The sequence below is a fragment of the Rhea pennata genome, chromosome 2 (genome assembly GCF_028389875.1).
Source record: "Rhea pennata isolate bPtePen1 chromosome 2, bPtePen1.pri, whole genome shotgun sequence".
In the NCBI taxonomy this organism is placed as follows: domain Eukaryota; kingdom Metazoa; phylum Chordata; class Aves; order Rheiformes; family Rheidae; genus Rhea; species Rhea pennata.
Genome location: NC_084664.1, coordinates 7,606,809 through 7,623,548, shown reverse-complemented (window position 1 = coordinate 7,623,548; position 16,740 = coordinate 7,606,809). Strand labels below are relative to the sequence as shown.

Genomic DNA, 16,740 nt, shown 5'->3' with positions numbered 1-16,740 from the left:
TAGGTTTGATGAGACAGGATCAGTTTTATTAGGATGATTACGAGTCATAGGTGACAAAACATTATCAAGGATAACGAAATAAAAATGAGTAAATGAGAGATTTTTTTCTGCTCTAATTCTATGTTCTTAACTTGCTCATCTTGCATGTTAAAGTAATTCTTCTTAAATATAGGAGAAGTAAATTTCTAATCAAATACATACATGAAAGTCCAAGCAGTAAAAGCCGATTATTAGAATCCTAATTTTCATCTTGTAAAACTACTTGAAAACCAAGAAACTTAGACTGCAAGATTTAGGTTGGGTCCTGTGTTTATCATAGTATGCTTTTCAGGATCTAGGAAAATGGCTGCTTAATTGGGCTTTGAAGAAACTTAAAGTAAACCTTGCTTTATATGATGATGGGAAGTGTTATTTGAGACCTGGTTAAGAAAAGATCTAATCTCTTATGAGAAGCTCCTTGAGAAAACAAGTTTTGGAGGAAAACGCAACTTTCGAATAGAGCTAATTTTCATTGAAGTGGGAAATAATTCTAAAAGCTGAAGGACTGTTGGAGGAAGTATTTTCTAAATTTCCTTTTATAAATAGAGAGCTACATCCCCTCACCATTAACATTAGTCTTTTCACTGAAGAAAGGGAGACTAACTCAGATAAGCACCTATACAACTGCATTTATGTTACAGCTTAGGTGACTCAATCAGTGAAACCTTGTGGTATGTGTGTAATATGCATACAGTGTGGTGCTATATTTATGTGTGATTAGACTAATCAGAAAGTGGAGACCTTTATTTCTCATGTTTCTTTCAGATGTATATGTTGTAATAACCAAGTTTTGATGACATATTTTGATTGGTGACCTGCTCCTTATAGTTGATGATTCAACAACTTGGGGGAACTTTCAGGTCATGCACGTACATGATAGCGGACAGACATATTCTCTGCAGGGATTTGTGAAACTGAGCCCAAACCCTTTATTGACTTTGTTCAAAACTTCATTTGAACTTTATCCCAGTGCTGTCAGTTAGAATAGCGTTTGGGAGTGGTATCTGATAGAGTAATTTCATATCTGAAACTAGTACACATTACTCTGAGCCACTGATTGAAGAGATCACAGGGTATAAATTCCCACGCAGATGTACTGTCTGGGGGAAAGGAGGTGCAGACTCCCTTTGCGTTTGCCAGAAACTTGAGGGCTTGTTCTTGGTGGAGAAGGCCAGTTATGTGAGGATATAGAATACAGGTTGTGGCATGAAGAGAGACTAAAAATCATGTAGGAATGTCTCCTTTGTCTTTTGCTCAGGCTTAAATTGGTTTTAAAGGAAAGTTAGTTTCCAGTATGTAGGTATGCTTGGGTCAGAGGTCTCTGGTAGTAGAAATCAGAAGGATTTCTCCCCAGAACCTGATAGTTTTGCAGTGAGAAGAACTTGACTTTAATGACTGTTGTTCATTAAGTGGCCAGAATGGACCAGTTATTTGCGATTTGACTTGGGGGGGGGGGGGGGGGAATCTGTCTTTTTCATGCTGAAGCAAAAGATTTCAAAATGTTACTACCATCACTAAAAGGAATCTTCATACCTGTGCTTTGATTGTAATTTGTATTTCCCAAGTATAATTGGAAATAATGGATTTGTGTGAAAGTAATCTAAGCAGGACTAAGATTTTGGTGTCTGGATCAACTCTTCTGAATCTCTTCAGAATAACGGCCACTTTTAAACCAGTGTCTAAAATGTTTTATCTTCAGTTTGACTCATTCTTATTTATAGAAGAAATATGTAAATTCTGACTCTAAATGTCCATATCAAAGAGGAGGCTATTTAGATCATCATGTAAAGTAGGTTCCTGGGATTCTCTGTGTTATATTGAACTGACAGGTTTAAAATAGACAGTGAGGTGATGTTTGGATCAAATTCTTCTACAGCAGGTTGCTGTCTCTGCCTGATACATTTTTTGCTGTTCATACGAGTTCTGCTGCTGGTATTTCAGACAAACTTAAAGAAATCAGAATTCTGTTTCTTAATTTACACCTTCAGACTGCTGATCTGAAAATGCTTTCTAGGTCAGTTTATAGCTCTGAGAGTCCAATTAAGTTTTTTGGTAACTTGCCTATTTTCCAGCTAAAGAGTGCCTAGTGACTTTCAGGTCTATATATCAACCTTTTTGTGCAGGTGGAAAGCAGTGTATACTGCAGTTTGCAGACAGAAGTTACCATTGTCTGTGGATCCAGCATACATATAGATAGCAAACAAGCTGCAGTTGAACAAAATTATATGTCATGTTACAAGTTTGAATTTATTTTGCTCAATGCAACCACCTGAAAGCCTTTCTAACAAACAGACTCTTTCTCTCCCTAACCCAAAGGCAAGCAAAGGCAGAAGAAGCAGCATTCAATACACAGTTGTGAGTAGTAACAATATTTAGGATGTTAGGATGGAAAGTAGTTACTGGTTTTGTAATTGTTTGAGTATTAGGAATTTGTGTTGTGACAAGGATTTGAGGTTTTTGCTTTTAACTTACTTGAAAGAAGTACATCTATCAGTGCAGTAGTATACCACTCTGAGGAGGTATCCCTTTGATACTGGACAGAGGGAAGTGGTAACTTCAGTAGGCCAAAGTAACTGTTGAGAGGAGAATGAAGAAGTTACTGCTGTTATGTGATGTAAATTGATTTACAGAATTGGTCATATCTGTTAAGATTTGCAGTCCTGAAATTTAGCAGCAGAATTGAGTAGTTCAGAATCCATCTGATACCTAAGGTTAAAATTTTGCTGAGTCTCAAACAGTGCCAAGGTTATTTTCTTAGTGCTTCCCTCAATAGGACTGTGTTCATTCTGCTGGGATGCAGCAGTGTTGCTAAATGAAATGGTTGCAACTACCAAGGGACTGAAATGAAACTTGAAATGGCAGTTTTAATTGCATTTCATTTTGACTGACTTTACTGTTAACAGTAAAAGTTGCTACAGTGCATTTGAAAGCAGTAGCTAGAGGCAGCATGTTCAGCTGTAATATCAAGCCACAGTAGGGTTATTTGAGGACACTGCTCTAGGATTAACTCTTAAATTGCCTACTCTCCATTCTTTTAATTGTAATGCTTGTAGTTTTTGCTTGTTTATTTGAGTCTTTTAGTCCATGATTACTCAACTTAGAGTTAACATTGAAGGAAGAAACCGAATTAACATATAGATCCTGTAATTTATAAGCTATATGAAGTTGAAGCTCTTCACTTAGGTATATTATACTGTCTTAAGCGTAGATTCTGGGTAAACTAACAATCTCTGTGGTACATACTGCTGTGGAAACTTGGTATAACCACACGTCTGCAATTAAAGAGCATTAAAACATGATAAACTAATGATTAGGATTAACTTGTAACTGTCCTGAAGGTGACATTCAAGGGCTGACGCTGAACACTACTTGACTTAATTGTGCATTCGATCTAAAATCTAAACAGCTTCTCTGAGGGACCTTCCTAATAAGCTTTGCAAATACTGTATGAGTCAAAATTAACCTGTCTAGGTATTAACCCGAACTATCCTATATCAGGAGTTGCACAAACGAGATGCAGTAATAAACATCTTGCTGCCCTTATTGACTGTAAAGCTATCTCCTGAAGCGTTTGAGAGGCTTTTTTGTGTTTTCAGAGGCCTAAATATGAAATGAACAGCTTATTTACTGTGAATTTGTTAGCATGAGAAACCAAAACGTTGTTCCTGAGTTCAGAAGTGATTGTTGCTTAAAATTGCCCTCCTTCATTCCTATTCAGGAAACTTGCTTTCACACGCTGTGCTTGCGTGCTGATCAGAGCAGTCCTGCAAATTGTGGGGTTACAGGGAAAGGGGAAAGAACATGGAGAAAACCCAAGTTATACATTGCCTAAGAGGGCCTCTTAATGAATTATGAGTATTAATTTCAGCAAAAACACATAGGAATGTGGGCCATTTAAGATTATAGTTGCTGTTTGAGAATTACACAGTACAGTGGGATGCTAAGTTGTTTTTGCAGGTGGAGGATACTTGCATTGAAGTTGTAGCAAGGACATAAACTGATGCATTTCTTCAGAATGCTGAAACTGAGATGTTTGAAATACAGCTTTTCTCAGGACACATAACTGCCACTTTCTTTTTTAGTTGCCATATAATGAAGGCACAGGCAAGTGAACTGTGCAGGGTGGGGCTTCACTTGGCATAAGTCAAGCTAATCGTACACTGTCGCTGGAAGTTGCATGTTCCAGCCCCCACCCATGTGCTGGCAGTAGTATACTTGTGGCCCTCCTACCAGGTCAGGGAGTCGATTTTTTTGAAAATTAATGCAATGAGAAGGGAAAGGTTTTGTACAGCTCAGCTGCTTCAGCTGGTTGGCTGTGCAAATACCAGCACTGGCAGGAGGGAATGGGGTCAAGAACGTGTGCTGTTTAGAGGAGGGTGGAGCAGCCTCTTTGTGGCAGTGTAGACTTTGATTCAATCTGACCTATTATGAAACCACATCTGTAAGTATTTTCCTCTGCTACTCCAGATAAGCATGAACATTTTTTTTGTCAGCTTTCAACAGCAGGCCTTCTAGACTTGTGTAGATCTGGTAGTCTTGTAAAGCTGGTGAAGTGTGCGTTAAAGAGCCATGAAGAAATCCAGTTTTTCTGGATTCTTGTTTTAATAACCTTCTCAATCAAATCTAATCCTTTCATGCAGAATCAAGGAAAGGTAACGTATTTGTCCTATGGTAAATCTAAACCTTGTTCTTAAGTTGTCAAATTCAGATGATTGTTCAAGTGATATGATTTGCTTGGAATTTTGTGGAAACAGCTATTTGATAGTAAAGATGGCACAGAAAATCAAAGCCAAAGGTCCAGACTGGCATGTGCAGGGTATTCAGAATCAGTGGTTGCCTCTTTACTTTGAAAAAGGGGTGGAAAGAAATCTAAAGGGCTCTGTGGCTTTTCAGAATTATCTTCGATGTTTGGTAAGTTATCCTACAAAATACCTGGTACGTGCAAATACCAGTTGACTCCTCTTTTATTTGTGAGTATTTATCAACACTCTTGCAGCATGGAATTCTGGTTCTTCCTTGGTTCACCATACACTTTTATCACTGTACCTGCAAATTTTAGGTGCTGTGGTATGAAGGATGCAGGCTGAGACAATGGTGAAAAATTCTGACTTACCTTGATTGGCAGATTTTGTATGATGAAGACAGAACAAGCAACAAATACTGTGTTAGCCTTGGGAGCTCCAGCAGGAGGGAAGAGTATTTGGAATTTCTTATGTGACTTCCTAAACCAATTAGAGAACTTCTGACTAGAACATGAAGAAGAATTTATAGTTGTTTAATTTGGATGAAATCCTTAAGAGCTTGTGGTTAGTGACCAAAGATTAATCTTCTGAAGCAAAAGAGTGAGTGAATTATTTCTGATGGCCTTTTAAGGAATAGAAGACTCTTAATACGTGACACTTGGAAGACTTGTTAAGAGAAGTTGCACTGTGTATATATTGAATAGATTTGAACTGAAGAAATTATCACTATTTCCCGTTGTGGTTTAACTTACATTTTAAACAGTGAAGCTTTCTTTCAACTGTCTTTTTAATATAATGCTGAAGTTTTAGTCCATTGGAGGCTAATATTTCTGAAATGATTTTCCGTATTTTAAGTATATTAAATTATGACAACCGGAACAAGATACAAACCAAACCTTCGTTAGTTATTTGTATTTTGTAGAGTTCTGAGTGGAATGAACTTTCATTTGAAGAGAGAGGGAACACATAAGTGTCTTCAGTGTGTGGGGGGCGCACATTTGTATGTAACTGTAATATGAAACCATGAGATGAAAAAGTGACTCTTGACAGCATTGTCCCCTGAGTTAGTGGGACACATCTGTCTGACTTCAACAACTTGTCAGGTTGCACTGCCAAAACATCATTCAGTGTGTAGGACCTCCTTCAAATGTACTCTTGCTATGTGCAAAAGAGTTAGGCTAGATAACATGTAGGAAAACTCCATTAAATCTTTACTGGCAAAATCATGTGCCTGAGAACAACATGGTAAAGCATATTTTGCTTTGAGGTTTGGTCATCCATTCATATTTTTTTTTGTGTTCTAAAATGTATTTCAAAATAACCATTTTGAATTAAAACTGGACGTTTCCGCTTTAAACTTGTGCATTAACAAGCATTGTGTTCCTTAGTTTCCTGCAGTACCTTTTGCATTGCTTTCTTTGAAATGCCCATTGTGTAAATGGACATTGCAGCAGTGGCGTGTAAATTCTGAATAAAGGTGTTACTCATGCTGTTTCAATGTAATTTTAAAGAACATTGTTCTCTGTCTTTGGAGAAGAGTTGTCAAATTTTTTGGTAAGCCTTTTGTTGGTTTCTAAACTATAGTCTACAAATTGTTTAAATATGAAATAAATCAAAATTTTCTGAGCAGTAAAGGTAGAGAGAATGAGAAATTGAGTATTTCAAATTCGTGTTCTTTATACAGTGTGTATCAAAGATTCTTATGCCACCTAACTTTTTTTCTGCTTATTCTCCCTCAGCTGCAGAGTAAGATACCTTTTATCTCTAGGTGTGGTGGTAGGACAGAGGAAAATGTTAGAGACTGCTGGAACTGTTTCAGTGACTAGCTTGCTTAAATTTCTGCTTGGATGTTGTTCCTAAGCCTAGCATTGAGTGGTTGCTAGTAGTTGCTTTTGTCGTAACAAACTGCTTGAAACGAGTATGAGTTGATGATAATACAGAAAAATAAGATGATGCCTTGTCTCTTAGGGCTTCCAGGAAAAGAGATCTTAATCTTAAAAAGCCATTACCCGTATGTAATTTATAGATAATGTCAGAACTGTTGAATGTATGTTCTTTTTTTTTTCTGAAGATAATCATAATATCCCATTACTTTGGCACTTACATGGGCATGGGCTGTATGCCCTGAAGGTTGAAGGGATTTAAAGGTGGAGGTTGATAAAGAGACAAATGACAGTGTGAGAAGGAAGGTGCATGTACCCAGGTTTTAAAGGTAGCTCACTGTGGGGAGAATCCTCTCCAGAAATACAGAAACCAAGAATGAAGGTATGGCTTATTTCCCAAATAGCCAGGTTAATGAAGTATGCCACTTCTCAAAGGCTTTGCAGTACTTAGGGTAAATCTTGGCCCTTGACCTATTTGCCTTTAATTCATATTTTACCCATTCCTGTCAAATAGATGCTTTCAAGAATAGTCTTGAACATCAGCTTATCGTTTAACTGAACAATAGCTGAGTAATAATCACTGTTACTATCTGAGGGTTTAATTTGTATTGGTATGCAAGACTTGTACAGTAGACAAATACACTGAGCTGCTTTGTCTCTTGAGAAGGTCAGCTTGAAGTCAGGATGTCTAAAATTGTAGCCTGATACTCGGTTCCTTGTCCAAGTTGCATGGTTTTGCTGAGTACGGGAACTGAAGAATCGAACTTCTTTTTACAAATATTGCCTCGTGTACTGGACCTGGACTGGCTGGAAGATATTTCACTTGTGAAAGATGATCTAAATGTAAAAAACAGCTTAATGTAGGGTTGCAAGTGTCATCTTCAGTTATTTCCTGGGCTTTTCCAAGCGTATGCCTGTGTGATATGGTGGGTTGTGGGGGGGGGTGTTTTTTATTTTGTGCGTTGCAAAGATCAGAGTTCTGTATTGTGACCTTTTAGTATCAAAACTCAGAGTAGAAGAGTATGATTTGAGCCCTACAATTCGTAATCTGAAATAGTTTATGATCCAGCAGATGGATGCACACTGATTTGGAAGGTAAAAAAAGCCAGGTAACTGATGTGACAAGCTAGGATTTTATAGCACTTTGTAGAAAACAAGCATTACCTATTACTACTATGTTAAGTTGACCCTCTAGACAAGATTCTTTCTCAATTAAATTTATAGGTTTTACAGTGGGGAGTATATTGTACAAGTGTAAAGGAAAACCTAGAAAAAGTGTATGTGTGTAAGTGAAGGAGCCCTGCAATAAGAGATAGTGTGGGGCTCAGAGTTTATGACTAGCTTCAGCTGTATACAGTGCAGTGCTGTGAAGATGGCATTCAGCCATTTGCAGCTTTCTTAACACAGAAGGGGCAGTGAGTACTTAATGTAGAAGGATCATGCAAGATGCCCGTAGAGTTTAGAATATCTAGAATTGAATTCGAGGAGTGAAACTGGTAATTTGTCTAAAGCTGATGGGGAGAGACAGTATTTGTAGAGGAAAGTGCAGTTTGGGGCTTACTGTTTTTAATGATGATATGGTTGTGAATGGATTTACGTCAAAGGCTTATACATTGTTACTTACAGAATTTTTGCCTTTATAGCATCCCTGGTAACATGCTTTTGCTATGCCCAGCTGTTCCTTGTGCTAGTGCAGGAGAATTTAAGTGATTGAGACTCAGCTGTATGATCTTTAACTAAGTCTCACTGTCTACTTTTGTATCTGTTGATGGAGGTACAGTGGAATTCACCATGTCTTGTTCCACTGGAGGGAGAGAAAGACAAGGCTAAATTTTTGTCACCACCACCTCTCTTTTCCACTAAGAGATCTTAGGGTGTCAGGGTTGGCACCATACTTCTTGGTGCTTCATGTGGTTTTGGGAACGTAGAGCAGAGCAGGGCTGGTACATAGTGCTCTGCACCCATCCTGAGTGCTGGTGGCAGCATGGTTCCCATGAAAACTAGGTTTAAGCTGCCACGTGCAGTGCTTCATCAGACTTTGGACCATCAGCAAAGATGGAAAGTGTCTGTTGCGTTGAGAGGTAAGACTTCTGTTGCTAAGGTCTTCTAGTGGTTATTATGCAGAGTTTGTTTGTTTTTTAACATATTGTGAAAGTATAGTATTTGTTGGGACAAACTAGTGTTCTCTTCAGGTTTTGTTACAGGTTGAGCAAGAGCTCTGTGGAGCTTCCCTCCAAGTGAGCCTGAAATTCCTTAGCTGTAGTTGCTGGATTTGGCTGTGATGTGGCTCTCATACTCTCCACTTAGGTGATGTTACCAAGAGAGGGCATATTACTATTATTACCTTATAAGGACTTTTGTCAAGTGCTTGCCTTCTGTGATCCTCCCAACAAGGGAAAAAGAAACACCTCTGTTAGTGAGGAACAGGCCCTCTTGACAGTATCAATAATGTGTATGATCAGCCACCTCAAGGGCCTTGTTGGTGTTACTAGAACAACACTATTGTGTATTCCCACAGCTTATCTGGTGTTATGATATGGTCAGGAACAAGCTCCTAGGCAGGCTGGCCTTCACTTACTTTTTTAAAGTGATGCCAGGAAAGATTCTCTGACCTTTTCAGAGACGTAGCCCTCTGCTCGGGTGTCACTATAAGCAGCAATGAGATATAGCGGGCACAGCTTTGTGAGCAGTGAATGCTACCTTGCTGATACTATAACTCAAATCCTCAAATAATAAGAAGATAAAGTTCTTAGGGAGGACCTGCGTTTCAGTGAAACAATACTGATCAGCTGAAAGATTGAGATCTTCCATCTTGTGAAGTGTTCTGTGCTATTAAGGCTTTCTCTGATGTAGATCAGGCAAGTGAGATGTGCAGCGAAAGAAAGAGGAGAGAAGGGTTTATCGTACTATTGTTGCTGAGTTTAAAATCATATTTGTTTCTGTGTGTTCTAGCTTGTTCAGTAGCATGCTACTCTACCACATGATCTGTAGCATGAAAGTTCATGCAGCTGCTCTTTAGGCAGTTAAGTGGAAATGGAAAAATGAAAATAATGACTGCAAACCTGTAATAAATCTAAATGGTTGCTTTATCACGTGTGTTGTGTATAGAATGTAGTTCATTACTGCATGATAGTTAGTGAATGTCTATACCGCTGACAAAGAGCTAGTGCTGGTAACTGCAATCTGAAAGATTTACTTCCTTAAAGAAGTGCTAAAACCAGTTAATCCTGATACATCATTTTCTGTTTTAGAAAAAGGCAGTTTAAGTTTTGCATCTGAGTGGTCTTTTGCTTCAAGAAAGAGCCAAATGGTAGTTGGGAGTTTCTGGGAAAGTGAAAGCCTTAAGTTGTAAAAAGAGAATGCATGGAATGCATTGAATCAAGATACATGTGTGTTTTAATTTGTAATGACATATAATTTTAAAGTTGAGTTAATGATAAAACAATAACTGTTACTAAAAGTATCTTTGAAAGACATTTAATGTGCATATCTGGTGGCCCAAGGTAAAGGTCAAGTTTATTCAGATACCTAATAGCTGCCTGGCATGTGTACAGTGAGAGATTACTTGGCTTCTACCCAGCAGGAAGAATTGAATTTTGCCTCTTGGAAATAAAAAATCAGTGTAAAGCTCAAAGTGTTGCCCTCATGAGAGTGTCAGAACTTAAACATTACAGTCTGATCTTCTAAGTTCAGTAAGTTTCCTTTGAAGGGGGTAGAGTGTATCAAGTTGTACTGTCCAACTTTTAGTTTGGGAATAGGTTTGTTTACTCCTAATTATGGTAGGAGGACATGCCTGCTAAGTTCATCTCAGTTTCTATTGCTAGCCTAATATTTTAACCAGGGTGCAGTGGAGGGAGGTGGAAAAGTGCTGCATTGCACCATTCCTTTCTGAAGAAGTCTGAATTCCTATAGAGGGGACTATTAATCTGGAAAAGTATTGGCTGACTGTTTTATATGTGAATGTCTGAATTTCCTGTGTAATTAGCAGAGTCCATGGTGCAGTTCTCATGACCTACTTGAAGTGCCTTGGATGCAGCCACCTATACATGTATACGGTGGCTACATGAGATGAATGCTACACATGGTTTCTGGATTTGTTTTTGTTTTGTTTTTAAGCATTGGAATGGCTTTTCTGTTTCTGATAACTGATAGCAAACACATGGAATTAAAATTGTTTGGTTCATTAAAAGAGAATACCGGTAAAACTGTGATACTCCGTATCTTTTTGCCAACAAAGGTAACAAGCAGAGATAACCGGAATCTAAAACGACTAGAACATTTCTACTGCCCATTCTTTGCTGATGTTGCTGACTTAAAAAATGGAGACATAATAGACATCTTAAAGTGGTAACTAAGCTGCTCCAGCAAAACAACAGAATTTTTCTCTCAAGACTTGCATTGACATCTAGTTTGTGGCAACCAAAATGTAAGTGATCGTTGAGGGAAGAACACTGCTGCTGGATAGAGCAAGCTTGCTGTTGTGAATCAGGTGGGGGGTAAAGTGCATGCTCTCTCCTTGCTCCCCTTAGAGAAAATCTGAGGTAGAGAGCATTGTTAAGACTACTCGGTTCATGTTTTGAGAGCTCATTCCTGTCAGCTTTGCAGGGGCCTGCAAATATGATTGGGAGCTTGACTGACTGCCTTGAAATCTGAAGAAAATAAAGGAAGCCATCTGACTTCCTTTCTAAATGACTGCCTCTCAGATTTCTTATGGCTTACTGAGGAATACCTTTGACAAACCTCAAGAAGATCATATGGTGCAGCAGGAAGGGAAATAAAAATGTGTCCTTTTCTTCCCGGAGTTTGTATTCTTAATTATACACTGTTACGTGGACCTCTTGTTCTACAGTAGGAGTGTTTCTTGCAACAATGTCTTGCCTTAGATTGTCAAATATATTTCTTTATATCCTGATCTAGAAATAGATTAGAAGAAGGCAGGGAAGAGTTGCAGCAATGGGCTAGAATGCCATAAAGTGCCTGAGACAGGGCTTTGTGTTCTCCTGAAATGCTGATCTACTGTTTGGTTGCCATGAAGGTTTTTTTTTATTCATGAGGTCCTTCACTACTTTACCAAAAGTTGTCTCCTAAGAGATCCTAAGATGCTTGCTCTTACAGGATTACAAAGCCAGATTGCTTTATCTGTCTTCTGGAAAGCTCAGCTAGCACTTTGAGAGGACTACCACTGTCTTTAAGTGTTGAGAACTGAGTGTAAGTCTTATCCAGCACTGGTTGAATGCTAAGTCTGTATGTCGGTGAGATTTTTCTCTGTAAACATCAGAACCTCAATTTTATGCTGGTATCGTAGCGTGACTGTCGCAAGAAAATCGCTACAAAGTAGATGTGTGTACTGTGCTCATCAGTGACTAATTTTTTTATGTTTAAAGTAATAATAATATAATTAAGTTGTATTTGAGTAAAATGTAAAGTACTGAGCATACCATTGTGTCCAGAAGTTAGAAACAGTCTTTTATTGACCGTGGAATATCCTTTTTATAGTACTTAAAATGATTGACTGAACTGCATAGCAGCGATCAGCAAAATAGCAAATACATAGCCATAAATAGTACCTGAGTGTGTGTGTGGGGGGGGGAATCTTTACTAACCATGGAAAGTTGCTAATAATGAAGACGTTTAATCCTGAGATCCTCTACCATCTTGTGGAAAGGTTTGCTCTAAGAGTAGTGCTGTAAGTTTCTCTGTTACGTAGTTAAACCTACATCTGTCCAAAGGAGTAATTCTGTCTCCTTCTGTACTCTGAGGACAAACTAATAATCTGCATCATGGAAACATGGATGCATCTGTTTTGTAAACCTTTGTATTCTGAATTACAGAAGCTAAAGAACCCAATATTCAATTTAAAAAGTGTAGCTTTCAGTACAGAAACTTGACTGTTTATCAAAATTTCCAATAGCTTGTGCACATTATGCTCAGCTTATGTTTCACAGAGATTAAGTTTATCTAATTCTATGTTACTGTCAGCATTTTATGAAATTTCTTGAAGCTTTTTACAGTAAAACTTAAATGAGTTTGTTCCATAGGTAAAAACTGAGTAGACTGGCTTACAGCCTGTAACTCACATAAGAGGTTAAGCTTGTGGTGTGAATGGGTTAGATGTTGCCAGCTGTTAAGTGTTTAATAATTAAGCAAAGTACACAATTAGTCTTTTCTATGGAAAAAAATGATTTGAGGAAACTGTAGATCTGAAGCTCTAACAGATCAGAGAAGTGCAGCTCTCAGTAGTTAACTGTTCTTGACCCTATTAAATTGTTTGCTGACTGCTTGTGCAGACCCTTTCTTGCACTGAGAGCTTTTCCCTGTTCAGATGAACTGTGCTGTCCTTCCAGCATCTGTATTGTGGAGATGCCACGTGCCAGGGCAGCTGGAAAAAAATCAAGCTTTGCCTACGGAGCTGCTTGTTTGACTTGCTAGCTGGCCGATTTTGTCAGTTTTCTCCTTCTCAAATTGATTCGGGGCAGGTTGGCAGCAGATCCAGATTTCATCTGGGCTTCCCCTCGGCCGGCTGTACAGAGAATAAGGGCGTAGGGAGTGGGCAGCAGGCAGGTGGTGGTGCTGTACTGAAGAGAGCACGTTGGCTTGTGGGAGGGCAGCTCTCAATGGACCCGCAGTTGCACGTATTCCTTGGGAAGCTGTCCAGTGTTGTAAAGCTTGAGTGTATAAGGCTAGAACAAATACTACAGCTCTTGTCCCAAAACTAGAAAGATTATTAAAAACCTTAATTTGGCAAGTGTTTTGCTTTTATGAGTGCAGTGACACTTGAAACTTATGTGTTATGACTGCGTTAGTCAGAATGTTTATAGTCTGTTCTGCTCTATTTAGAAAGTAGTCTGTTGTATGAACAGGAATATGGTAACTTTATTTTTTTGAAATGTCTGAAAATCGCTGCTTTCTTAATTTGACAGCAGGAAGCTCCTTTCTCTACTGCTGTAGCACCAGATGATAAGTAATGAATTATGTATGCAAATATCCTTCAGATACTTCCAGACAACTTTAGTTGTGCTCCCAGTCACATGGGACTTAAATGCTTGATGCTTGTAAAATCCATTCTTCCAAACTTCTTTCCTCCTATTTCTGCCTGAAGAGTCAGTACATTTCCAAGATTTTGCTTATGACTCCTTAACTGTAGGGTATCTAGTGTTTTGAGTTAATATACCTAGTATAGTTTGAGGAGACATCCTGTTACTCTGTCCCAGCATTGCTCTTTCTTGACCCATTCATGATTTTTTCCTGGTCGTTCTAAGCAGAGAATCGAGAGGTTGAACCATTATCTCCTGCAGTAAGATTTCACAAGTGCTTTTTCACCATAAATTTGTAAGTCTGCATCAATTTAGTGAACTGCTTTCAGCTGCCGTTTTATCTTGCTGCTGCTTATGGCGCTTCACCTTTTTGGTCTCAAAACGTTTGTTTTCCTAAAACTCAAGGACACTGGATGCACTGAAAATACCAGTGTGGAGGGTAATATAAGAGAAAGTTCAGCAAACTAAAAAGCATCCGGAATTTGTTCCAAATGAAGGTATATTAGAACTAGGCCTTTTTTGGGGTGTACACCCTTGAGTATTCAACCGCTACTGGTGTAAGCAACCTGACTCCAGACTCTTCTCCGTCCTTTTGGACTGATATCTGCTAACAACCTGCCTTACAAGTAGATTGCAACGTCTCCCCTTACCCTCCCCGTGCACTGCACAGGGATGCAGTTAGCCCATCCCTGGAACACAACTGCATGTCATTCCTTAGCCCATGCCTCAAGAATGTTACATTGATGTTGTAATTTGCTCTGAAAATATTTCCTGATCTTTCTGAGGAAATAGGAGATGGGAGTTAAACCTCAATTTTCCTCTCCGTGAGTATAGTTCAAAGGCCTGGACAAAAACTTGTGGGGCAGAGTTCAAGCCAAGCTCTTGTTTACACGTCCCTGGTGCTTCTTGGGCATGGGCTACACAGGGCAGTGGGGTGTTAATGATCTAGGTTTCGAATTTCTTGTGCCCCTTTGGAAGTCCTGGTTTAGTGAGATAGTGTTGCATGCACTTATCCCAAGGGAATATGTGGCTGAATCTAGGACTGTGAAGTGCTTCCCTATGGCACACCTAGAGAAAGTAGACATCCTCTTGGGATCAGCAGCACATCATCACCGGAAGACTTGTAAAGCTTGCAGGGGTTTGGCAGAGTGTCAGAATGCTGCTTTTGCCTTTTTTCTCTTTCCTCCCTTTTCACGCTTGGGAGGAAAGCAGTAATTAACACAGCTGAATGTTAAATGCAGCATTTTCTGGCTCTGGCTTTATTTTCTTGTATTCAGTTTCCAAACTTAGTAAATACAGTGCAGTCAAGTCTTTTGGTCGGTTTACAATCTGTCTCAGTAGGGAGAGAGAAAGCAAAAATGTTCAGATGTGATCTACATGATTGTTCTTCCAGATATCGGAAGATAAAACAGTCTAAAACAGGAATAATTAACTTTCTGGTTTAAAATAGTATTTAGGGTTTTTTTGTTAGTTTTTGGTTTAAATTTGCCTGTATTTTCTTGACAAAGAACCAAAGCATGAACTTTGAATAACTTCTTCATAAGCTTATACACTAAAGAAGAAATAACTTGAAAGCTCTTTTAACTCTTGTCTGAAATACACAGTGTTCCAGAAAGTTCCTCAAATGTATAGTCTCAGTTCTGGTACAGCTGTGCTTCTTCCTTTCTAAGATGACTTCAGATGAGCATGATTATTTTTTCTGTCTTTGATTGTGCTGCAGGCATTGCAACAGCAATGTTCTCTATAAACCAATCCAAGATACATAGGGTATCTTTAGTTTCACTGTTAGTTTTATTAGGAAATGACATCTATTAACTTCATTTGGAAAAGCAGCTTTAAAAGTTATCTGCCGTTTTTTATCTGCTACATAGCTGTAGCTTGAGTACACTGGCATGGTCTGTAGGAAGCAGCAAAGGGATAAGCATTGCAGAGCTGCAGCAATGTAAATTAAGGCAAATGCACAGTTCAGGAAGGTTACAGCTATACATTAATTAGAATATTCTAAAATGATGATACTCCTGTAACATTTTCCTCCTTCCTCAGTTACGATTCTTGCACAAGTAAATCCTGAAAGTATTGCAGTTAATACAGGAATTGACTTTACTTGTAAATATTAAACTGAGCTTCCCTTTACATCAGTTCCGTCCATGTACCTTACTTGTCTGGCTTGTAATTTTCAGAATACCTGTAACAAAATGACTTGCTAAGCATGCTGATAGCACTAAAATCAAATGTTGAGGGGTCAAGAGCATGAGGAAGCAAGAACAGAAAATAAAAAAGTTGGGAAACTTTCTTTTTCTTTGCCTCCTGGAGGAAGGCTTAGGAAAGCTTCCCCCCCCCCCAATACAGCAAAGTATAAACATAGCATGGTCTAAGCACTGCAAGTGAACACTTTATCCAAAGCAATCAATACTTGAAAATACTTTTACTATAAACTAGTTCACCCAAAACATTGATTTATTTGTAATTTAACTGAAATACTTCCCGTGTGGGGGATGTTCTTGATGTAGACTTTAACTTGAGGTCATGTTTTGTTTGTAGTTCTTGCTGGTGAGAGAATAAAAGCATGAAAAGTATACTGATATCCAAAAGTAGCTAACACACTTGGCAATCTTTGTAAGATGATATTTGTCCACTAAACATAATGTAATAGGATCTAGTAGATTCCTGAGTGTAGGAGGTGAGCTGTAATGGGAATTGTGTTAAGACTTCAGTAATGCTTCGAAATGTCTTTATTTGCAGAGCTTTTAAAGGTGCTTTTTGTGGTCAGTGTATGTGGTTCATGTTTTATTATCTTGTAAAATACTTCACAAGTAAATTTTTCCTTTTCATTCTGCTAGTAAGTACAACATTTTGCATTAGTCTTTATTGGGGAGAGGCTAGGTGGGGTGATCAGATTAGGATAATTGAAGTTGGGAAGATTGAGTTGTCTGGATAAGTTGCACTTAAATTGCTTTAAAAAAAATCTGATGATGCCCCCACTTCCTTTTTATACTGAAAATACAGCATCTGCTAGGCTGTTACAGTGTGACATGAAGAGGA

General features: G+C 38.5%; 1 protein-coding gene across 2 annotated transcripts in view; it reads left to right on the top strand.

Annotated features, from left to right (window-relative positions):
• Window positions 1–16,740, top strand: part of RHEB (Ras homolog, mTORC1 binding) — a 42,903-nt gene that overhangs the window by 2,300 nt on the left and 23,863 nt on the right. The gene's annotated exons all lie outside the window — the stretch shown is intronic.